Here is a 26,057-nt window from a genome sequence, read left to right as displayed (position 1 = left end):
TTGAGGTCCTGGAATTCTGGTCTGATTAGTGTGTCCCATGCAACCTAGAGAAGCATGACAACCATAATTACATCAGTGGCCAGTCCAGGAACCAAAACGCATAGGCGTCCCAGGACAAACAGTTTTTAGGTAATGGACAACAGTCCAGCTTAATAATGATGTGCTAAGAGGCTTACTGAGAAGGTTCAATCAGAACACAGAGAATATTGATCATAAACATGCGTGCTAGATGGACTTACCAGGGCACTTCATCTAACTCTTTGTTGTACTGATAAGGAAAGTGAGACCTGGCATTTTAAGTGACTCGTCTAAGGCAAGACAACTAATAGCCAAGCCAAAGCTAGAACCCTGGCCTCCCGATCTGCAATTACAAAAACAAAACTTGTGAATAGTTGCTTTGAGGCGTGGTGAGTACTCTGGATGCTGCCAGGCACTAAGGCCGAGAAGAAGCATCGATAGAAGAATGAGGGCCATGCAACTAGTACTGCTGAAGCCCTGACTGACCGGCTTTGCCATCATTTCAAGAGAGTGGATTTTCTAAGAATGCCCCCCAGGCATTACCTATTTACTTCTCTGTTTCAAGAAGCCCTGACAAGGCAGAGCAGTAACTCATCCAGGCCTCCGGATGGTAGAGACTGCAGGCAGTCCCCAATGACTGTGTGCTGCCACTCCACTCACGAGGTTCGGCACACATGGAGGGGCTCTTTATGAAAACGATCTTAACATCAAGGAATCACTAAATATCCCATGTTAGACAGCGCTACACTATTTAGTACAAGACAAAAGAAATGCAAGACATGAGGACAATCAGTTATCTCAATCATTGTTGAGCCTAATTCAGGTTCACTCGATTTTGTTTTCAAAAAATATGTTGAAACTAACCTCACAGTTATGGTACCTTAGATGCCAGAAGTCTTGGACTCATATTCAGCTCATCACAATCAGGGGTAAAATATCCTTTCTGACCAAAGAATACAGTTATGCTCCCTAATGTTTTTAACAGTATGTCAGATTTGTTCCTTGATCACCAGACCATAAAGCATACACAGAACTTTCAATCTACACAATGAACTAGAAGTACTCAAGTACTTATCGAGGAGCTCATTTCATAATTGACTGTTTTGCCGAAAGTATGGCTGAGATGAAGTGTATTAGGAATAGGCTAAGGAAACAGAGTCTCTGTTCTAACTAGTGAAATCACTTTCAGAAAACAGCCAATCTGTGCCACACTGGATGAGCTCCCAGCGGAACTGTCTCCAAAAGGACCATGGCTCCCACGGTACCTAATCCAGCCCAGTGTTTGGTAAATGGCAGGCACTCAAGATGGGGTAATTGCCTCTATTTCTCTCTGTCCCTCTGTCTCCCCCTCTCTCTCTGTCTCTGTCTGTCTGTCTCTCTCAATGGCTAACATTATGGAGAACATACTGGTTATTTTGCTTCTATTTTTCTCTCAATTTCACTAACTACACAATACTCCACTGAGTAATATTCTGTGACTAATAATCCTTACATGTTATGCCTATATTGGTCTTTGCTGCATCTTTAGCTCCTAGCTGGGCCTCATGCTTAGCAGGTACTTAATATCTATTCAATTAATTAATTAATAATTTACATTTTTCTCTGAATTCTTCTTACCTTCCTTATGTCAACAGAATCTATATTTGGAAAATACCAAAATGCCATTTAAATACAGTAATTCTGTGTGTAACTAAAAAAAGTCAATAGTTCATGTTGCAATTAAATACAAGATTTATTTATGCTATAAATTTTGCTAATGTAATTTTAGCTTGCCAAAGAAATTATGATGTTAAGTAGTTATTTGGTATCAAAATATAATTTGCTAAAATATTTCTATGTGCTCCTCAGACATTTAGAATATTTGCTAAGTATGTCCAGCAAACTGATAATTCTAGAGAATCTACAGAAATCAATTGCTGTTATAAACCACATTTCATCACCTCTCAAAATATGAATTATTATAGCTTTATTTCTGGAAATAATCTTGCATTTAACATACATTCACAACCAGTCTGAATACTAGACTCCCAATTTAAAAATGCAGAAATGAGCATATACATTTAGCTCTGTTCCTTCTAAATGCCACCAAAATATCAATAAAGGCATTTTTAAATGAATACTTATCAACAGAGAAAATTCTGAATTAATTTTGATACAACACATTATGGAATACTATGTAGCCTTTATAAAGAATCAGAACTATACCAAATTAATTGAAAGAGATTTGCCATGAAACAGCTGAGCAAGATAAAAAGATAATGGACAAATATGTATATAATATAATTCCATTTATTTGCACAAGCAATTATTTGAAAAGGATATGGGTTCACAAATATATGGATGTATGAGTGTGTATGTGTGCATGTATTTGCAATCATATTGGAATTAGTAAAATATATATAGCATAGGATGGCTAATAGTTCAATCATTTTCATTCTCCTCTTGAGAAAATACATTTCCTGGACTCCCATGCTGTTAAATGTAGCTATGTAACTGCGTTCTGGCCCATGCATTTGGGTAGAAATGATGTAATAAGCCACTTCCAAGTTTGGCCCCTAAAACCATCTCATGTGCAAACAAACATCAGTTCTTTTCCCATTTTCAGGCTTTGCTGAAAGAGTCCGAAAGACCTGGAGGAGCCCCAGTTCTGAAATAACTGCATGGGGCAGAACTAACCATAACTGTACTGTGAGAAGAACAAGAAATCAATTCTTAATGTGTTAAGGTACTAAAATGTTGGGAGTCATTTGTTATGCTAGTTAGCTCGTAGTAATTAATATGGAGGGATTAGCACCACTTGCTACTTCCTTGAGAGGAGTAACTAACCTGAGTAGAAAAAGAAATACAATGCTTTTAAAAAAACAGGATAAATTGGGGCGTCTGGGCGGCTCAGTCAGTTGAGCATCCAACTTCAGCTCAGGTCATGATCTCACAGTTCGTGAGTTCGAGCCCCAAATCGGGCTCACTGCTGTCAGCACAGTAGCCGCTTCAGATCCTCCATACCCCTTTCTCTCTGCCCTTCTCCCACTCGTGCTGTCTTTCTCAAAAATAAAAAAAACAATTTAAAAAAACAGGATAAATAAAATGTAGTTTATGAAAAAAATTAAAAATAAAAACAGTACCAGTACAAGGATATAAAGCCACAATGAGAACAAGTGAAAGAAAAAAAAAAAAAGGCAAAAGCAGATGAGACATGGAAACAAAACCCCTGGAAGCGTGAAAAGGAAATAAATGAATGAAAATTGGCTTCACATACTGAGAAAGCTAAAACAAATCTGTTAAAGAAGCAGGTTAATTTATGTTATAGGACCCTGGAAAGCTTCAGTAGCTGCAGGCATCATATCCTTCTGAAGGCAGAGTGTGGTGCTAACAACAGATGACTGTTTTGAAGTCCTAACAGAAACACTTAGACACACCAGGTCACTTACCTGACCCCACACAACTAGGCAACTATCCCTCCCACATTAAGGCTAAAGGCTGGAGGGTTTAGTCTCTGGACAGGTTGAAACAGAGAAGGAACAGACTTTGGGATCTTATGCAGTGATGCAGCCCACTCATAGAAGAATGGCCACTTGCAGTACCTGAATCTCAAACTGCGGGCAGCCCTTTGCCTCAGCTCTCAACAACTCCCACAACCCTGCCATAACACACACCCCAGTCAGAAGGAGGAAGAGGAGCCTTTCCTGTGGGAACCAACCCAAAAGTCCTCGTTATGACATTCTGAGGTATCCAATATCCAACTAAAACATCCTGGTTAACATCTCAGCACCCCACAGGGATGTTTACAATTTCACAAGCTCCATCAGGGCACCCAGAGATTTTATTCTGCTTCTCAGGACCTTATTCTTAAAGATGAAAGGAAACTGAGATTCACTAGAGATTTGAAGAACCCAATACCTGGATACAAAAACAAAAACAATTAACGTAAAAACGTAAATTTGAGAAAAGAGACAATATAGGGAACAGAAGATTTAAACCAACAAGTTTAAAAAATAAATGAACCTTGGGGTGCCTGGGTAGCTCAGTCAGGTAAGTGTCAAACTCTTGATTTCAGCTCAGGTCATGATTTCATGTTTTGTGAGATCAAGCCCCACATCAAGCTCTGCACTGACAATGCAGAACCTGCTTGGGATTCCCTCTCTCCCTCTCCCTCTGCCTCTGCCTCTCTCTCTCTCTCAAAATTAATTAATTAATTAAAACTAAATGAACCCTTAATTCATATCCTTAGAGAGCTAAGAGAAGACTCATAAAATATTGTTATTGGAAAATAAAGGAGAATTCCATTTCAATGTAGAATGTAGAAAGACAAAAAGACTGTTACCCACTCCCTAACAATGAGAAACAGTCAGCTAATCTGAAAAATCATAAACTTCCGGGAGTCCATCAAAGAGCTGAAGTTCCAAGGAAACAAAGTAATGGAAATATAAGGGGGTACAAGTTCCTCTAGAGACAGCTGAGAAACTCAAAATATTTAACCTGTGGCAGAGAACTAGAGGAAAAGGTAATACACCCAAGTAAGTAAAAAGAAATCAGCGAACATTTTAATAAATTCTTAAAAGTCAAGTGGGAGCTAGCATGTCAGTCTGGAATAGCTGACCCCAGACATAAGAGGAGTGTCTCCATACTCACTAACAAGGTGGTTTTAATGGGTCTTACCAAGTGCTCAGAGGAAAGACTAGGAGTGAGACAGAAGACTAGCAAGAGCTCCCTTTCGGAGCACTGAAGATAAAAATTTAAGGGGTAACCAGAAGGATGATAAAAATCACATTCAGGAGAACATAGGTAAAGAATCAGAGTAGACTTATAAACAAAAACTATACCAGCCAAAAGACAAGGAAGTGACATATTTAATGAAATGCAGGGGGAAAGATCCATCAACTCACGATTCTATACCCAGCAAAAATATATTTAAAATATTAAGGCAAAATAAAGACTTTTTCAGGCAAACAACAGCTGAGATGATGCATCTCCAACAAACCTGTGCTAGAAGAAATTCTAAAGGAAGTTCTTTAGCAAGAAGGAACATGACAGAAATGAAAGAATAAATGCTACAGCCAATACCACAGAAACACATAGGATCATAAAAAACTACTATGAACAGTTATGCACCAATAAGTTGGACAAATTAGAAGACATGAATAAATTCCTAAAAACCTACAACCTATCAAAACCAAATCATGAAGAAATAGAAAATCTGAACAGACCAGTTACTAGTAAGGAGATTGAATCAGTAATCAAAAACCTGTGATGGCTTCACTGGTGAAAAGCACCAAACATTTAAAGAATTAATACCACTCTTTCTCAAGCCCTCCCAAAAAGATAGAAGAGGAAGGAACACTTCCAAAATCCCTTATGAGGCCAGCATTACCCTGAAACCAAAACCAGACAAGGATGCTGTAAGAAAAAATAATACATGCCAATATCTCTGACAAACTTAGATGCAAAAATCCTGAACAAAATATTAGCAAACTGAATTCCACAATATATTAAAAGAAATCATACATGGTGATGAAATGGGATTTATTCTAGGGATCAATTAATGTGATACATCACATTAACAAAACAAAGGATTAAAATCTTACCATCATCTCAATAGATGCAGAAAAAGCATTTGACAAAATTCAACATCCATTTATCCATTCAACATCCACATCATTCATTTATGATAAAAACTGTCAGCAGTGTGGGTACAGAGGGACATACCTCAACACAATAAAAGCCATATATGACAATCCCACAGCCAACATCACACACAGTGAAAAGCTGAAAACTTTTCCTCTAAGATCATGAACAAGGCAAGGATGACCACTATTGTCACTTTTATTCAACATAATGGAAGTCCTAGTCAAAACAATTAGGCAAGAGTAAGAAATAAAAGGTCTCCAAACTGGAAAGGAAAAAAGCAAACCTGTAACCATTTGCAGATAACATGATATTTTATATATAGGTAATCCTAAGACTCTACCATAAAAAGAAACCTGTTAGAATAAATCAACAAATTTGGTAAAGTTGCAGGATACAAAATTAATACACAAAAATCTGTTGTATTTCTATACACTAATAATGAACTACTAGAAATAGAAATTGAGAAAACAATTCCAGTTACAATTGCTTTAAAAAGAATAAAATACATTAAGAATAAGTTTAACTAAAGAGGTAAAAGGCCTGTACTCTGAAAACTAGAAGACTTTCATGAAAGAAATTAAAGAAGACACAAATAAATGGAAAGCTATTCTGTGCTCATGGACTGGAAGAATTAATACTGTTAAAACGTCCATACTACCCAAATCAATCTACAAATTTAATGCAATCCCTAAAAATTAGAATGGCATTTTTCACAGAAATAGAACAAACAGTCCTAAAATTTGTTTGGACCCACAAAAGACTCTGGATGAAGGAATCTTGGGAAAAAGAACAAAGATGGCAGCATCATACTTCCTGATTTCAAATTACATTACAAAACTATTGTAATCAAAACAGTAAGGCATTGGCATTAAAACATAGGGATGTGATTACCTGGGTGGCTCAGTCGATGGAGCTTCAGACTTTGGCTCAGGTTATCATCTTACAGTTCATGAGTGCAAGCCCCACACCGGGCTTGCTGCTGTCAGCGCAGAGCCTGCTTGAGATCCTCTGTCCCCCTCTCTCTCTGCCCCTCCCCAGCTCATGCTTTCTCTCTCTCAAAAATAAATACTTAATTTTTTAAATAAGAAATAAATAAAACACAGGGACCAATGGAGCAGAACAGAGAGGCAGAAATAAATCCATGCATATATGGTAAATTAATTTACAACAAAGTAGGCAAGAGTATACAATGAGGAAAGGACAGTCTCCGCAATAAATGGTGTTGAGAAAATCACATAGCCACATGCAGAATAAAGCTGGACCACTATCTTCCGACATACACAAACACTAGCTCAAAATTAATTACAGACTTGAACAAAAGACCTGAAACATAAAAGTCCTAAAAGAAGAGGTAGGCAGTAATCTCCTTGATCTTGGTCCTCACAATGAATTTTTGGATTTGACACAAAAGCAAAAATAAACAAGTGGAACTGGATCAAGCTAAAAAGCTTTTGCACAGCAAAGGAAGCCATCAACAGAATGAGAAAACAACCTACTAAATGAGAGAAAATATTTGCAAGTCATGTATCTGATGAGGCGTTAATACCCAAAATATATAGAAAACTCATATAAGAAAAACAAACAATCCAATTAAAAAATAACAGAGGATCTGAACAGACATTTTTTGCAAAGAAAGACATACAAATGGCCCACAAATACATGAAAAAAATGCTCAACATCACTAGTCATCAGGAAAACGCAAATCACAACCACAAGAAGATACCACCTGACACCTGTGAGAATGGCTATTATCAAAAGGACAAGAAATAACAAGTGTTAAGGAGGATGTGGAGAAAAGGGAATCCTTGTGCACTGTTGGTAGGAATGTAAATTGGTGAAGCCACAATGAAAAACAGTATGGCATTTCCTCAAAAAATGAAAACTAGAATTACCATATGAGCCAGAAATTCCACTTCTAGGTATTTATCTGAAAGAAACAAAAACACTAACTTTAAATGATACATGCATCCCCATCCTCACTGTAGCATTATTTACAGTGGCCAAGGCACAGAAGCTACCCAGGTGTCCAGAAATGGATGAATGGATAAAGAAAATGGGCTATTATTCAGTCACAAAATGGACTATTATTCAGTCATAAAAAAGGGAAATGCTGCCATTTGCAACAACATAGATGAGCCTTGAAGGAATTACATGCTAAGTGAAATAAGTCAACAGAGAGTACCAATATAATATTATTTCACGTACATGTGGAATCTAACAACAAACAAATACAGACAAGCAAAGAAAAACAAGCTCACAAAGAGAACAGATAGGTGGTTACCAGAGGCAGGAGGTGGGTGATTGGCAAAATGGGACAAGGAGTTGAAAAGTATAAAGTTTCAGTTATAAAATACATAACTTATGAAGATATAAGGCACTGCATGACGAGTGTAGTTAACACTACACTATATTGTATACTTGAAAGTTGCTATGACAGTAGATCTTAAAAGTTCTCAGTACCAGGGAAAAAACTTCATAACTATGTGCAGTGCTAGATGTTAACTAGATTTGTCACTGTAATCATTTTGCTGTATGTGCATGCAAATACTGAATCATTATCTTGTACACTTGAATGTAATATAATGTTATATATAAATTATATCTCAATTTAAAAGAAAGTTCTTCGGGGAGAAGGAGTATGCTGTCAGATGGAAATGAGCACTGGAAATAGTGAACAGCATTTATAAGGTACAGAACATATATAGAGGTCACACTGTTTTCACTTCTTATATTCCTTGCTTTTTTTATGAGAACAAAAAGTCATCTGTAAATAAAGAAAAGATGAGAAATAATGGGAGAAAGAAATGGAAGTAAACCACTCACTATTAGGCTTTTATATTATAAAAGTGGTACAGTAGACTGTGATGAGTTTAATAGGTACATTGCAAATCCTGTAAGAACTGAGAAATATTTTTAAAGAGGTAAATTAAAAATCCAATAGCAGGGGCACCTGGGGGGTTCGGTGAATTGAGTGTCTGACTCTTGATTTCGGCTCAGGTCATGATCTCACAGTTTGTGAGATCAAGCCCCACATCGGGCTCCACACTGACAGCGAGGAACCTGCCTGGAATTCCCTCTCTCCCTCTCTCTCTGCCCCTCTCCCATTCACGCTGTCTCTCAAAATAAATAAATAAACTTAAAAAAAAGAAAAATCCAATAGCAAAGATAAAACGGAAGCATTAAATAATTCTCAGTACAAACTTTTTAAAGGAGAAAAAAAGGACCAAAAACATAAATAGAAAGCCACTAGTAACATTAAATCCAATCATACAAAGAAATATGTTAAATGTAAAGTGCTTGAGTACAAGAGACAGTATCTAAAACTGAAAAATACAGAGGTAGGAAGCAAAAAACACATTCTTGAGGAAGAGGGAAGTAAACGTCAAGTGACAGATACGCCCCTTCACAGAAAATTCTGGGACAGGGAGAAGAATGCTGGTTTTCATTAGTCTTGCCTAGGACTTGTAGGGGCACCTGGGTGGCTCAGTCATTTGAGCATCCGACTTCGGCTCAGATCATGATCTCACAGTTCATGAGTTTGAGCCCCGCGTTGGACTCTGCTGACAGCTCAGAGCCTGGAGCCTGCTTCTGCTTCTGTGTCTCCCTCTCTCTCTGCCCCTAATCCACTCGCATTCTGTCTCTGTCTCTCTCAAAAATAAAAATAAACATTAAACAAAATTTATAGGACTTGTAATATAACTACACATGGGAATTCTTTTCGAAATTTTTATTGTGGTAAAATACACACAAAATCTACCAACTTAATCATTTTTAAGTGTATAGTTCAGTGATACTAAGTACATTCATATTGCTGTACATCTATCACCATCATCCATCTCCAGATCTCCTTTCATCTGGAGGAGCTAAAACCCTGTATCCATTAAACGACGACTCCCTGTCCGCTCTCCCCATAACCCCTGGCAACCATATTTTTTTTCTCTCTGATTTTGACTACTCTAAGGATCTCACGTAAGTAGAATCATGCAGTATTTGTCTTTTGTGATTAATTTACTTCACTTAGCATAATGTCCTCAAGGTTCATGCATGTTGTGCCATATGTCAGAATTTCCTTCCTTTGTAAGGCTTACTAACACTCCATTGTGTTCATAGACCACATTTTCCTTATCCATTCATCTGTTCATGGACACTTGGGTTGCTTCCATGCTTTGGCTAATTGTAAATAATGCTGCTATGAACTAGGTGTGCAATGTCTCTTTGAGACCTTGCATTCAAATCTTCTGGGCGTATACCAAGAAGTGGAAATACTAGATCACATGGTAATTATGTTTTTAATTTTTTGAGGAACTATCATACTATTTTCCAAAGCAACTATACCATTTTACACTCCCACCAACAATGATCAAGGGCTCCAATTTCCAAACATCCTTGCCAACACTTCTTATTTTGTTTTTTTGTTTTTTTAATAGTAGATACCCTAGTGGATACGAGGTGGTATCTCATTGTAGTTTTAATTTGCATTTCCCTAATGATTAGTGATGATGTGCATCTTTTCATGTCCTTACTGACCATTCATGTATCTTCTTTAGAGAAATGTCTAATCAAGTCCTTTTCCATTTCTAATTTGGGTTGTTTTTTTTATTATTGTTGAGTTTTAGGAGTTCTCCATATATTCTGGATAATAATACCTTATAAGATATATGATTTGCAACTATTTGTCCTATCATGAGTTTTGCTTTTCACTCTGTTGATAGCATGCTTTGATACACAGTTTTTAATTTTCACAAGGTCCAATTTGTCCACTTTTTCTTTTTTTGTCTGGGCCTTTGGTGTCATATACAAGAAATGACGGCTAAACCCAATGTTGTGAAGCTTTTGCCTTATCTGTTAAGACTCTATAGTTTTAGCCCTTACATTTAGGCCATTGATCCATTTTTATTTGTTTTTGTATATAAAGTGAGGTAGGGGTTCAGCTTCATTGTTTTGCATGTGGTTAAACAACTTTCCCAGCAATATTTATGGAAGAGACTATTCTTTCTCCTTTGAATAGTCTTGGCACCCTTGCTGAAAATCATTTGACCTTATATGTTAGGGTTTATTTCTGGGCCTCTGTTCCAATGGTCTGTATGTCTACATTTAAGCCATTATCACACTGTTTGAATTACTGTAGCTTTGTAACATGTATACATATACGTAACATGTTGAAATAAATGGCAAGTCTTCCAACTGTGTTCCTTTTCAAGACTCTTTTAGCTACTCAAGAGTCCCTTCATATTTCACATAAGCCTTAGGACAGATTTTTCTGTTTCTTCAAAAAACATCTTTGGGATTTTGAGAGGGTCACCTTGGGTAATAGACATCTTAACAATATTAAGTTTTCCAATCTTTAAACAAGGGATGTCTTTCCATTTGTTTACCTCTTCTTCAATTTCTTTCAGCAACGTTTTGTACTTTTCATTGTACAAGTCTTTTACCTCCTTGGTTAATTCCTAAGCATTTTATTCTTCTTGATGCCATTGTAAATGTAATTGTTTTTTCAATATACTTTTCAGATTGTTCATAATTAGTGCACAGAAACACAACTGATTTTTGAGTCTTGATTTTGTATCCTGTTACTTTGCTGAATTCATTTATTAGTTCTAAGGGGTGTGTGTATGTGTAATCTTTAAGGTTTTCTACATATAAAATCATATCATCTGTGAACAGAGATAATTTTACTTCTTTGCTTCCAATTCAGATGCCTTTTGTTACTTTTTCTTGCTTAATTAATCTGGCTAGGATTTTCAGTATTATGTTGAAAAGAAGTGACAAAATTAGTCATCCTTGCTTTTTCCTGATCTTAGAAGATAAGCTTTCAGTCTTTCACTACTGAGTATGATGCTTCCTGTGGGTTTTTCATATATAGCTTTTATTACATTGAATTTGTTTCCTTCTGTTTCTAAACTGTTGAATGTTTGTGCTTGTTTGTTTTGTTTCATGAAAGGGTGTTGAATCTTGTTATAAGCTTTTCATCACTCGAGATGATTATGTTGGTTTTGTCTTTCATTCTGTTAATTTGGTGTACTGCACTGATTAATTTTCATATTGAATCATCCTTGCATTCCAGAAATAAATTCCACTTGGTCATGGCATATAATCCTTTCAATGTGATTCAGTTTCCTAGTGTTTTGTTGAGGATTTTTGCATCAGTGTTCATAAGGGATACTGGTCTACAGTTTTCTTTTCTTATAGTGACTTTTCCTGACTGTAGTAACAGGGTAGTACTGGGTCCATAAAATGAGTTGGGAAGACTTCTCTCCTCTTCAATTTTTTGGAAAAGTCTGAGAAGTGGTGGCATTAGTTATTCTTTAAATGTTTGGTAGAATTCACCAGTGAAGCCATCAAGTCCAAGGCTTTTTTCTTTGTTGGGAGTTTTCTGATCACTAATTCAATCTATATATGAGTTACTTTACTTAAAATATTTTTAAGTGTGATTTAAAACACACACAAACTGGGGCGCCTGGGTGGCTCAGTCGGTTGGGCGTCCGACTTCAGCTCAGGTCACGATGTCACGGTCCGTGAGTTCGAGCCCCGCGTCTGGCTCTGGGCTGATGGCTCAGAGCCCGGAGCCTGTTTCCGATTCTGTGTCTCCCTCTCTCTCTGCCCCTCCCCCGTTCATGCTCTGTCTCTCTGTCTCAAAAATAAAATAAAATGTTAAAAAAAAATTTAAGAAAAAACACACACACACACAAATTGCCTATTTTTATGTACCAGAACTTGTGGATAAATTATGAACAAAACAATACAGTCCTTGCTAGTACAATATTCATAGAAAACAGGTGCCTGTATTTTGAGAGATCTGGGGTCTTGTTCCATTTTTTTCTTTTTCATGTCTGAATTTTCCAATGTTGTTGGAAGGAAGAAACTTTATGGAGGGTAATCTGGAAGTATTTATCAAATGCTTAAAACTTGTTTCTATCCTCTGTAATCATTAACTCCACTTAAAACAGCCACAAAGCAATAACCAACATCTATAACTATTTCTTTAAAAGGATGTCTTCTTGGGGCGCCTGGGCAGCTCAACTGGTTAAGCGTCTGACTTCGGCTCAGGTCATGATCTCGTGGTTTGTGGGTTCGAGCCCACGTCAGGCTCTGTGCTGACAGCTCAGAGCCTGGAGCTGCTTCAGATCCTGTGTCTCCCTTTCTTTCAATGCCCCTCCCCGGTTCATGCTCTGTCTCTGTCTCTCAAAAATGAATACACATGAAAAAAAATTAAAAGGATGTCTGTTGTTATTTAAGAACTAGAAAAAGTTAATGTCCAATACAAAAGAAAATAAGCCAAAATAAACTGTGGTGTACTCTGATAATTTTGCAGTCATTAATAACTAGGTTTTCAAAGACTATTTAAAGATAAGTAAATATATTCAAATTATGTTTTCAAGTAAAGGGGAGAAATGAACAATAAGATCATAATTCTAGTGTTTAATTCATGTGTATAAAATCAAATAAAAAGACAAGATGATTGAAAAAATAACAATTATAATGGCAAGCTCTATCTAGTCATGAGATCAATACTTCAATGTATACATTATTACATTTCAATTTTACAAATTTCCTGCACTTTTATGAAAATAAAATATAATTAACATTTATTTTAAATAAGTTTGACTTCTAGTAAGTCCGCAGCTTCACTTCATTGGTGATTATTTATCAGGATTCAATGATAAAAATAAGCTTGGATTCATAAAGAGAATTTAGCTGACTGAACACTCTTACAGAGACAGAGAACAGAATACCATCCTTTTATAGTGTCTCTGTAGAATTGTGTAGGGAATTCACTTTCTATGAAAAGCCTTGGGGAAATGATGATATGATTTCCAATTAAGTTAAAGAACAAGAGAGAGGATCATGATATATGCTGCAGTGGCATGATCACCTATTGGTGGAAGTATGGCAATGTCTTACGGGACCTCTGTTAGGAGAATGTCTACCTGAGGCACAGGCACAATAACATAACATAATATGACACACTATATCAGATGGCCACAGAAAATTGTCCCACAGTTAGCAAAATATTCAAGTGCAGTTTTTTTTCTGCTTTGAGTGGCTTTTTGCTATCACATTAACATGTATTTACTGTAGAACATGATATTTACAAGAATAAAAGGTCAGGAACCAGATTTATTTCCCTAGCCCATCAATTCCAAGCATTCCAGACCACAAGAAACTCCGAATAAAGAGCTAATATATGTCTTCTTATTCAGTCACTTGCCAAATCAGGTAAGTAGAAATCCCAAAGTATTTTAACATCTCCCTAGCCTCTACTCCTTATTTTCACATACAATCAATCTCCCTAATGGTCTTCCTGTAATCTGGCGCATTATTGCCAAATAAATACTTAAACATATTTATATCAGAGATGGGACTACAAACTCCTCGTTCTAGCTTTTTAAAGATCTTTTATAACATGGCTTCAACCTACCTATACTACTAATTCTCTATTAATTAGTAATTAACTAATCTATTAATATTTCAAAACTGAAGTGAAACCCATTTCAGAGTACTGACCTCCAGAACTATAAGATAATAATTTTGTGTTGTTTTATGCCACTAAGTGTGTGGTAATTTGCTATGGAGCAGCACACCATCATATAATTTTCTCCATGAGGCACTTCTTTCTTGTTCTGGCCAGGTATTATTTTTTTGACTAATTTCCTTGCTATCATCTATAACAGTTATTTATAAACTCACCAACAGTCTCTAGTAAACTGTCAGTTTCCTGGGTCTAGGAAGGCTGCTCACCGACTTTTCTACTCCACCTCCCCCACCAAGGTCCTGTATAACGATAGTAACATATTATAGCACAATGATAAGGCAGGAATCCACAACTATATGTAAAAAAATGAATAAATAAATAAGCTTATAAATGTAGAGGAAATAATGTAATTAGAAAATCGCCATTTGGCAAATATCATAATAACAGCTAATTCATCCAATGAACATTAATAGATGCTAAAAACTAGTGAGTGATAGATGAGAAATAGTATAATTATGTAATCTCAATGTCAATTCCCACAAATATATATTAATTACAAAAGGAAAAAGCAAAGTTGCAGTGGAGAAGTGGCACACACCACTTCAATCAAGTGATCAAAGTTAACATTAGCAGGGGATTAGCATCCACCTGAGGGGATGCATTAATTCTGGAATATTCCTCCCCTGGTACATAATCCGTCCACTCCTGTGGAAACATCAGGCAAACCCAAAGTGAGAAGCACGTTACAAAAAACAACTGGCCTGTACTCTTCCAAAGTGTCAAGTTCATAAAAGTCAAGGAAAGATGAAGAACCGCTGCAGATGAAAGAACGCTAAAGAGATATGACAAGTAAACACATGTGATCCTGGATTAAATCTGCTCATTTGTGTTTCGTAGAGGATTGTTATTGGGTGACCTTTGCAAAACTTTCATCTTGGCAATTTAACCTCAAATGGTTTGCAAGGAGTTTATTTTTGCTATTGTGACTTCTGAATCTTTAAAATTATTTCCAATTTTAAATACAATAAAGACATTAACAAGGCCAATCACACAGCAGTCTGAGCCTAATGTTCTAAATCACCCATCACCTCCTGTCCCTCTCTCCCCCTACCCTACCCTGCAGCCCAGCACATTACTCATAGGCCCATAATTTGAACTTTCCAGGAACTTCCTTTTTTAAGGAGGTGCATACCATTCCTTCTATCTAACTCTTCCATTCCATCTCTCAGGTGAAATTCTGCACATCCTTCAAAGACTGATGCAACATTGCTTCCAGTGTGAAGGTGTCCACACACAGAGCTGGAACTTACATCTCCTTCTCCTGTGTTCCCAGTGAGCAACTGAAATGTTTCCTTCCATTGTACAGCCTGTGTGCAGGGAGACTATAAGCAGTGTGGGGAAGAAGAAAAGGCAGAGGAATTCCTGAAGTGAACTAACGAGGCCTGTCACCTAATCCCCTTCACATCACGTGAAAGGTCTGGGGCCAGTTATCTGATCTCTCTGGACCTTAGGCCTTCAACTATGAAATTGAAATTATTGACAAAATCTTCACAAAATTGCTATGAAAACAGATAGATGTGTGAAGTAATATTGGGCATTCAAGAAAAATGAGATCCAAAAATAAGATTCTACTTCACAGTCGGTATGATGGCTATGAACAAGAACACAGACAAGTGTCAGCAAGGATATAGAGAAACTGGAGCCCTCACACACTACCCAGGGGAATGTAAAATGGTGCGGCTCCTGTGGTAAAGATCCTGGCAATTACTCAGCAAGTTAAACGTAGAATTGCTACATGACCCAGCAACTCCACCCTAAGTATATGCCCAAGCGAACTGGAAACATGTTCACACAAAAACTCTTACACAAATGTTCATGGCAGTATTATTCAAAATAGCCAAAATGTGGGGAAAAAAACCCCAAATGCCCATGAACTGATAAACAGATACACAAATTGTGATTTATCTATGTAATGAAATAATATTTGGAATTAAAAAGAATTGATGTGCTGATCCACGGTACCACACGGATGAGCTCTAACATCATTATGCTAAGTGAATAAGCCAGACATGAAAGGCCACAGGTTACATAATTCTACTTACATGAACTATTCAGAATAGGCAAATCTATAGTGACAGAAGGTAGATTAATGGTTGCCAAGGGCTGAGGGGAAAGGAGGGTTGAGGGATAATAGCTAAATGATTCAGGGTTTCTTTCTGGGGTGATAGAGACTTTCTAAAATTAAATTTGGTGATGGTCACCCAACTCTCTAAATAGGTTAAAAACCACCAACTGTATACTGTAAATGGACAGCGTATATCCGCTATAAATGGATAGGTGTACAGTGTGTGAATCACATCTCAATAGCGTTTTACAAAAACAGATCCCTTCCTTCAGCATGTTTTATGCTTACTTGGTTCTCTCCATTCTATAAGCACAGAAGTCACTACGGAGATGTTTGCGGAGATGTTTGAACGGAATGTGAGTTTGGTCGCAGAGTGTGCTTCAAATGTGAGCAGCGGTCTGCATTTGCAGAGGCGCTCCGTGCAGGACTGTCATCCTTCCTGGGGGACGTGGTCCCACTGCCGATCGGAGGAGCCCTCACAGCCATTCTGGTTCTGCAGGGCTTCCTGTCCCCCTGTCCAAATTGAGCAGGAGACAGGATGGCGTGGTGGCTCCCGTTCATGGACTGCGCCAACAGATTTTCACACAAGTAATCACACTGTTGAGAAAAGTCTTCACAATAGTGTTTTGACTGGTAAAAGCCACACTGAGCAATGGAGAGCAGTAGGAATTTCACAAACATTACAAAAAAAGCAAACTCAGAGTCACTTTTAAATAGCAATACCATTCAAGATAACTTAAAAACGCAAAGAATATAACTTTCCACAGATAATCTATTTAATATTCTTTAATAGATCTAATTTTTAACCGTACAGACTTGACTATACCATGAACCATCTAAAACTATGCTACTGGGGATTTTACATCAACGAAAGGATGAGATTTGCCTCTGTTGGTAAGGAGGTGATTCTTAACTGGACATTGCCTGCTCACCGCCAGATGAAGCTCAAAAGCTCACTATGAGACCCAACAACCCTTCTGGAAAGGGTTCTCTCCTTCAAATGCTGAGGCGTCTACCTGACACCTTCTTGTCATTTTGTAACTTCAACTACAATTCCAGCAGATTGCTTCCTCTGAAGGAAAAGAAGCCCATACATTTTAGTCCTCTCCGGAAAGACACTGAAAAGAATATGTAACAACGCTTTGGATTAAATTTATATCAGTGAAAAGCACCTTTACATTTTATACTTCACTCATTTTAAAAACTGGCCTTTCCCTTCTCTTTCTCCCTCTGAAAAGGCTCTTTTATCCGGAATTTATGAGAATCTGAGTATACACCAGGGACAACTAGACAGATCAGTACACACTGTTCTACTTTCAAGCGCCCTAATCGTTCTCAGATGTGCAATTACAGACACACACACACACACACACACGCACACGCGCACGCACGCATAAAAAACTGTAACAAATACAGCCAATACATTTTCTTCTGACAACAATGTAATTACAACCATAAAATAAAACTTAATGTAAAAATCTATGGGCATAAATGATGCTTAAAATATCAATTCACTTAAAGTAAAATAACTACAGCTAACAAGTTGTGGCACTAAATTACTAACAGAAACAAATCATTCATATAGACCAGTGTTAATTTCTTTTTATCTTTTACTATGTTCAAACCCTAAAAGTACATATATAAGTACAAAATATATATGACATAAGTTATATTACATATGTGTGCATATGAATATAAATATAAATTATTAGCAGTCTTAGCCTCAGCCTTGTCACCAAATTCCCATTTGTGGATTACCTGAGTACACAGCATTATATTCTCATGTCTTAGGGCCCCTTCTACCATCCATGGTTTCAAACCTTTCCTCTCTTGTGCAGTTAATAGGGACCTAACATCTTTGGTCACTCGAGTTTTCACATAAACCTACAGGCCAGCATACTCATGATCCATCACAAGCTTTAAGCAATTTTGTTTACTTTCTAATTGCCATCACCCAATTTTTTCTTACTTTTCCTCTGCATATATTTTCATTATACTCTACTCTCTTGTTCATACTTTGATTAAGAGGCTGATTTACTTATATTTTATCACCACACCAAATGGGAAGCTTTCTGTGGTCCAAGGTGGTCCTGTGACCATGAAGGGCCAATCCCCTGCAACACCACAAGAAGAATCCCCCTTATGACACAGTTGATTCCCTCCTAGAAACAAGTATTCATACTGTGGATGAACATTTTAAAAAATTAAACATTTGACTTGTTGTTTATCCTGGTTTTCCTTAGCACTCTTAGCAGCCTTAGGAATAAATACATTTTAAAAGAGTAAATGAGATTTATCCCAGGAACACAAGCATATAAAAAGCATATGCAGCATATAAAAAGAAGTAAATATAATAATATCATATTAATAGAATAGAGGACTACCCTTTTATGATAACACAAACCAGTAACAGAAAGGAACTTCCTTAATCTGATAAAGGGCATCTACAAAAACTCTCAGCAAACACCACACTTTATGTGGAGAGACTGAGTATTCCCCTAAGATCAGGAACAAGAAAAGGATGTCTGATCTTGCCACTACTACTCAACAACGCACTAGAAGGTCTAGCCAGATAAAAAAGGAACCAATAAAAGGAATCCAAAATGGGAAAGAGGAAGTAAATGTTTCTCTACTTAGAGATGACACAATTTTGCATATAGAAAATTCTAAGGAATACACACACATGCGCGCGTGCACACACACAGAAAATATTAGAGCTAATGAATTCAGCAAGCTTCAGAATATAAGATCATTGTACAAAAATAAATTATATTTCTACACAACAGCAATGAATAATCTAAAGATGAATTAAGAAAACAATTCCATTTATAATATTTTAAAAATGAAAAGACCAGAAAAAGACATAACAAGAAAACTAAATACCAATACTCCTTCTGAAATCAATACAAAAATCCTCAACAAAATAGTAGCAAACTAAACTCACCAGCACATTTAAAATGATTATATAGCATGAAACTATGGGGGGGGGGGAACCCCCACACAATTATCTCAACAGATATAAAAAAAAGCATTAGACAAAATTCAACATCCTTTTGTGATAAAAACACTCAAAACTAAGAAAAGAGGGAGGGAACTTTCTTAACATGATATAGGACATGTAATAAATATCTACAGATAACATCATGCACAATGGTGACAGACTGAAATTTTTCTGCCCTAAATTAGGAAAAAGATAAGAATGCCTACTTTAACTTCTATATTCCACATTGTACTGCAAGTCCTAGCCAGAACAACGAGTCAAGAAGCAAAATTAAAGGCATTCAAATTGGAAATTTTAATATTTTGGAACTTCTGTTCTCTTGACAGACTACACAATTCTATGCAATAAAATCCCATAGAGTACACACGTACACACACACACACACACACACACACACACACACACACACACAAACTAGTAGAGCTAATAAACTCAGTAAAGTTTCAGGATATAAAATTAACTGTGTTTCTGCATTCCAGAAATAAACAATTCAAAGGGAAATAAATAAAATAATTATATTTCTAGTACATTCTAAAAGAATATAATACCTAGGAATAAATTTAACCAATGATATGAAAGACTTATATGATGAAAACTAAAACATACCACTGATAGAAATTAAAGACCTAAAAAAGTGAAAAGACAGCTCATATTCATGGGTTGGAAAACTTAATACTGTTGAGATGGCACTACTTCCTAATATTCAGTGTAATCCTTCTCAAAATCCCAACAGTAATCTCTCTAGAAAAGAAAAATCCAATCTTCAAATTCATATAGAACTGCAAGGGGTAAAAGATCTGTATGCTGAGAACTATAGAAAGCTTATGAAGGAAATTGAAGAAGATATAAAGAAATGCTCATGGATTGGAAGAATAAATATTGTTAAAATGTCAATACTACCCAAAGCTATCTACACATTCAATGCAATCCCAATCAAAACTGCACCACCATTCTTCTCAAAGCTAGAACAAGCAATCCTAAAATTTGTATGCAACCACAAAAGACCCCAAATAGCCCAAGTAATTTTGAAGAAGGAGACCAAAGCGGGAGGCATCACAATCCGAGATCCTAGCCTCTACTACAAAGCTGTAATCAAGACAGCATGGTATTGGCACAAAAGCAGACACATAGACCAATGGAATAGAATACAGACTCCAGAAATGGACCCACAAAAGTATGGCCAACTAATCTTTGACAAAGCAGGAAAGAATATCCAATGGAAAAAAAAAAGACAGTCTCTTTAACAAATAGTGCTGGGAGAGCTGGACAGCAACATGCATAAGAATGAAACTAGACCGCTTTCTTACACCATTCACAAAAATAAACTCAAAATGGATAAAGGACCTGAATGTGAGACAGGAAACCATCAAAACCCTAGAGGAGAAAGCAGGAGGAAAAATCCTCTCTGACCTCAGCCGCAGCAATTTCTTACTTGACACCTCCCCAAAGGCAAGGGAATTAAAAGCAAAAATGAACTATTGGGACCTCATCAAGATAAAAAGTTTCTGCACAGCAAAGGAAACAATCAACAAAACTAAAAGGCAACCAATGGAATGGGAAAAGATATTTGCAAATGACATATTGGACAAAGGGCTAGTATCCAAAATCTATAAAGAACTCACCAAACTCCACACCCGAAAAACAAATAATCCAGTGAAGAAATGGGCAGAAAACATGAATAGACACTTCTCTAAAGAAGACATCTAGATGGCCAATAGGCACATGAAAAGATGCTCAATGTCGCTCCTTACCAGGGAAATACAAATCAAAACCACACTCAGATATCACCTCACGCCAGTCAGAGTGGCTAAAATGAACAAATCAAGAGACTATAGATGCTGTGAGGATGTGGAGAGACAGGAACCCTCTTGCACTGTTGGTGGGAGTGCAAACTGGTGCAGCCTCTCTGGAAAACAGTGTGGAGGTTCCTCAAAAAACAAAAAATAGATCTACCCTATGACCCAGCAATAGCACTGCTAGGAATTTACCCAAGGGATACAGGAGTGCTGATGCAGAGGGGCACTTGTACCCTAATGTTTATAGCAGCACTTTCAACAATAGCCAAATTATGGAAAGAGCCTAAATGGCCATCAACTAATGAATGGATACAGAAATTGTGGTTTATATACACAATGTAACACTATGTGGCAATGAGAAAGAATGAAATATGGCCTTCTGTAGCAATGTGGATGGAACTGGAGAGTGTTATGCTAAGTGAAATGAGTCATACAGAGAAAGACAGATAGCATATGTGGATCCTGAGAAACTTAACAGAAGACCATGGGGGAGGGGAAGGAAAAAAAAAAGGTTAGAGAGGGAGGGAGCCAAAATATAAGAGACTCTTAAAAACTAAGAACAAACTGAAGGTTGATAGGGGGTGGGAGGGTGCTCCCTGATGGGTATTGAGGAGGGCACCTGTTGGGATGAGCACTGGGTGTTGTATGGAAACCAATTTGACAATAAATTTCATATTAAAAAAAAAACTGCAAGGGGACACAGAGAGCCAAAATTATCTTGAAAAATAAAAACAAAGTTGAAGTATTCACACTTCCGAATTTCAAAACTGATTACAAAGCAATAGTGATCAAAATAGTGTGGTACATCCTAGCTAATGCAATAATACAAGAAAAAGAAACAAAATGTATACTGATTGGGAAGAAAAATATAAAACTTTGTTCACAGATGACATGATGTCTGTGCAGAATACCCAAAGACACTGGCAAAAAAACCTCTTGGAACCAACAAGTGATATAGCAAGGTTTCAGGATACAAGTTTAATATATAAACGTTTTTCTGAATATCAGCTTTTCTGTATATCAGCAATGATCAAGTGAAATTTGAAATAAAAATCATACCATTTACATTAGCACCCAAAATAATGAAATATGTATAAAATCTAACAAAATATGTACAAGGTCTAATGAGGAAATCTATAAAAATCTGTGAAATAAAACAAAAAACTAAATAAATGGAGAGATATTCCATGTTCATGAATAAGAAGACTCAATATTATCAAGATGACAGTTCTACTTAACATGATCTATAGATTCAATGCAAGCCCAAAGAAAATCTCAGCAAGTTATTTTGTGAATATTGTCAGGTATTTCAAAGTTTATATGGAGAGGCAAAAGATCCAGAACATACATACAATATTTAAGAAGAACAATTTGAAGGACTGACATTATACAGCTAGTATGCTTATATGTAACTGAGCTTGTTAGTAATCAAGACAGCATAGTGTTAGCAAAAGAACAGACAAATAGCTCAATGGAACAGAATGGAGAGCCCAGAAATAGACCCACAAAAGTATAGTCAACTGATCTTTGACAAGGAACAAAGGCAATAGAATGGAGCCAAGATGGTCTTTTGAACAAATGGTGCTGGAAAAACTGGATGCCCACGTACCAAAAAAAAAAAAAAAAGAGGAGAGAGAATCTAGACGCAGACCTTGCATCCTTCACAAAAATCAACTCAAAATGGATCACAGATGTAAATATGAAATTCAAAATAATTAAACTCCTAAAAGATAACATAGGAGAAAACCTAAATGACCTTGGGTTGGTGATGATTTTTTAACATAACACCAAAGACACAATCCATGAAATAAATAATTAATAAGCTGGACTTCATTAAAATTAAAATTTTCTGCTCTGCTAAAGACACTGTCAAGGGAATGAAAAGACAATTTACAGAGTGGGGGAAAATATTTCAAAAGATACATATGATAAAAGACTTGTTCAAAATACACAAAGAATTCTTAAAACTTGACAATAAGAAAACAAACAACCCAACTAAAAAATGGGATAAAGAGCTGAACAGACACCTCACCAAAGGAGACTTACAGATGGCAAATACACACATGAAAATATGTGCCACACCATATGTCAACAGAGAAATGCAAATTAAAACAACAAGACACTCACTATACACCTATTCAAATGGCTAAAATCCAAAACACTGACAACACCAAATGCTGGTGAGAATGTAGAGCAACAGGAATTCTCAGTGTTGCTGGTGGAAATGTAAAGTTTTACAGTCACTTTGGAAAATAGTTTAGCAGGCTGTTACAAAACTAAGCATCCTTTACCATACCATTCAACAGTATCATTCTTTGAAGTTATCCAAGGAGTTGAAAACATGTCCACACAAAAATCTGCATATGGATGTTTATAGCAACTCCATTCATAATTGCCCAAACATCAAAACAACCAAGATGTGTTTCAGTCGATAAATGAATATATAATCTGAGATACAACCAGACAGTGGAATATTATTCAACACTAAAAAGAAGTGAGCTATCAAGCCATGAGAAGATGCGGAGGAACCTCAAATGCATATTCCTAAGTGAAAGAAGCCAGTCTGAAAAGCCTACCTACTGTATGTTTCCAACTATATAACATTCTGGAAAAGGCGAAACTATAAAGACAGCAAAAAAAAGAAAAAAAAGTTACTGGCTGCCAAGAGTTCGGGGAGTGAGAAAGAAGACTAGGCAGAACACAGAGGATTTTTAGGGCAGTGAAAATATTCTGTGCGATACCAAAATGATGGTCTACATGTCTTTAGGCACTTGTACAAATCCACGGAATGCACAATACCAAGAGTAAACCATGAGTAAACTATCTACTTTTAGGTGATAATGATGTCAATGTAGGTTCATCAATTCCAACAAATGTATCACTGTGGTAGGGAATGTTGATACTGGCAGCTGGTTGTGCATACGTGAAGGAGGAGGTATAAAGGATATCTCTGTACCTTCCTCCCAATTTTTCTGTGAACTTAAAATTTTTCTAAAAACTAAAGTAAAAAAATAGGATGATACTGGCATAAGGATAGGTGTATATACAGACCAATGGAATAGAATCGAGAATCCAGAAATGAACCTAAATATCTGTGGCCAACTTCTTTTCAACAATGGTACCAATACCATGTGATGGAGAAAGAATAGGCTTTTTTAATAAATGGCACTGGTTAAACTGGACCATAACCAAAAGAATGAAGCTGAACCCCTACCTTACTTCATATACAAAAATTAAATCAACATGGATCAACAAGTCAAATATAAAAGCTAAAAGTATAAAATCCATAGAAAAAAACATAGTGGTAAATCCTCACAACCTCAAATTTGGCAGTGGATTCTTGTATTTAATACCAAAGCATGATGAATGAATGAAAAAATAGATAAATTGGACTTCATCAAAACTAAAAACTATTTTATGGCAAAATACATTATCAAGAATGTGAAAATACAATCTATAGAATGTGGTAAGACATCTGTAAATCATTTATGCAATATAGGTTAGTAAGTGGAAACAACTTTTAAATAATATATAAATAATAAAAATATAACCCAATGTTTTAAAAAAAACAGCAAAAGATTTAAATAAATATTTCTCAAAAGATATGCAAATGGCCCATAACCACATGAGCAGATGATCAACATCACTGATCATTAGAGAAGTACACATCAAAACCACAATAAGATACCACTTCACACCCAGTAGGATGGGTTTAATTAAGAAAACAGAAAAGAACAAGTTTCTTTGAGAAGTAAGGATGTTGAGAAGTAAGAATTACCACATGTTGCTAGTGAGAATATTAAAATGGCACAGGTACTTCAAAAAACAGTTGTCGGTTCCTCAAAATGTTAAACATAGAATTATCATATGACCCAGCAATTCTACAATGGGTATACACCAAGGAGAAGTGAAGACACATGTCCACACAGAAAACTATACATGAATGCTTATAGTAGTACTAGTTAAAATAGCCAAAGGTACAAACCAAATGTCCAACAGATGAATGGACAGACAAATCATGGCGTGTGTACATACAATAGAACAGTATTCAATCGTAAAAAGGAATGAAATAGTGATACACGCTACAACTTGGATGAACACTGAAAACATTACACTAAGTAAAAGAAGCCAAATACAAACACATATTATAGGATTCTTTTTTATATAATATGTATAATATATCAAGAATGGGCAAATTCACAGAAAGCACAGTAGAGGTTACAAGGGGATGAGAGCAGGGAGTGGGGAGTATCTACTTAATAAGTACAGAACGTTTTTATTAAGTGATGGAAGTTTTGAAACTAGAGAGCTAGTGGTTGCATAACACTCTGAATATACTACCACTAAATTGTACACTTTATTCTTTTCAGTTTATTTATTTATTTTGAGAGAGAGCACAAGCTTGAGCAGGAGAAGGGCAGAGAGAGGGGGAGAGAAAGAATCTCAAGCAGGCTCCAGGTTGTCAGCATGGAGCCTGATGTGGGGCTTGAACCTACGAACCGTGAGATCATAACCTGAGCTGAAACCAAGAGTCAGATGCTTAACCAATGAGCCACCCAGACACCCCTAAATTATACACTTTAAAATGGTTAATTGTGTGTCATGTAAATTTCACTTCAAATAAGAAAAAACAGAATACCTTGGAACAAATTTAATGAAGTATAAGACTTACAGACTGAAACCTACAAAATATCATTGAAAGAAAACTAGAAGTGGAAAGGTGTCCCAAGTTTATGGGTTGAAAATTTTAATATTTTCGAGATGGCTAATTCCTAAATTGATACAGATCAATCCCTATCAAAATTTGCATTGACTTTTTTTGGACAGAAATTGGCAAGCTAATTCTAAAATTCATAGGGATATGTTTGCAAGTGACTCAGAACAGCCAAAACAATCTTGAGAAAGAAGAAAATAGATTAAAGGATTCACAATTCCTATTTTCAATACTTACTACAAAGTTACAGTAATCAAGATAGTCTGGTACTGGCCTAAGGGTAGACATATAAGGGAATGCAATAG

At 36.4% G+C, this 26,057-nt stretch overlaps 1 protein-coding gene and 1 long non-coding RNA gene across 19 annotated transcripts in view; one reads left to right on the top strand and one right to left on the bottom strand.

Moving 5' to 3' along the window:
- The window catches only part of L3MBTL4 (L3MBTL histone methyl-lysine binding protein 4), a 448,782-nt gene that overhangs the window by 243,603 nt on the left and 179,122 nt on the right, over positions 1-26,057 (bottom strand). The gene's annotated exons all lie outside the window — the stretch shown is intronic.
- On the top strand, positions 7,829-15,727 carry LOC122203276. Its single transcript, XR_006195111.1, has 3 exons — positions 7,829-7,936; positions 8,259-8,331; positions 15,346-15,727. It is a non-coding gene; the product is annotated as an uncharacterized LOC122203276 (long non-coding RNA).

Source organism: Panthera leo, chromosome D3, assembly GCF_018350215.1.
Source record: "Panthera leo isolate Ple1 chromosome D3, P.leo_Ple1_pat1.1, whole genome shotgun sequence".
Classification (NCBI taxonomy): domain Eukaryota; kingdom Metazoa; phylum Chordata; class Mammalia; order Carnivora; family Felidae; genus Panthera; species Panthera leo.
The sequence above is the reverse complement of the archived record's forward strand: the minus strand, read 5'-3'. Positions and strand labels throughout refer to the sequence as shown.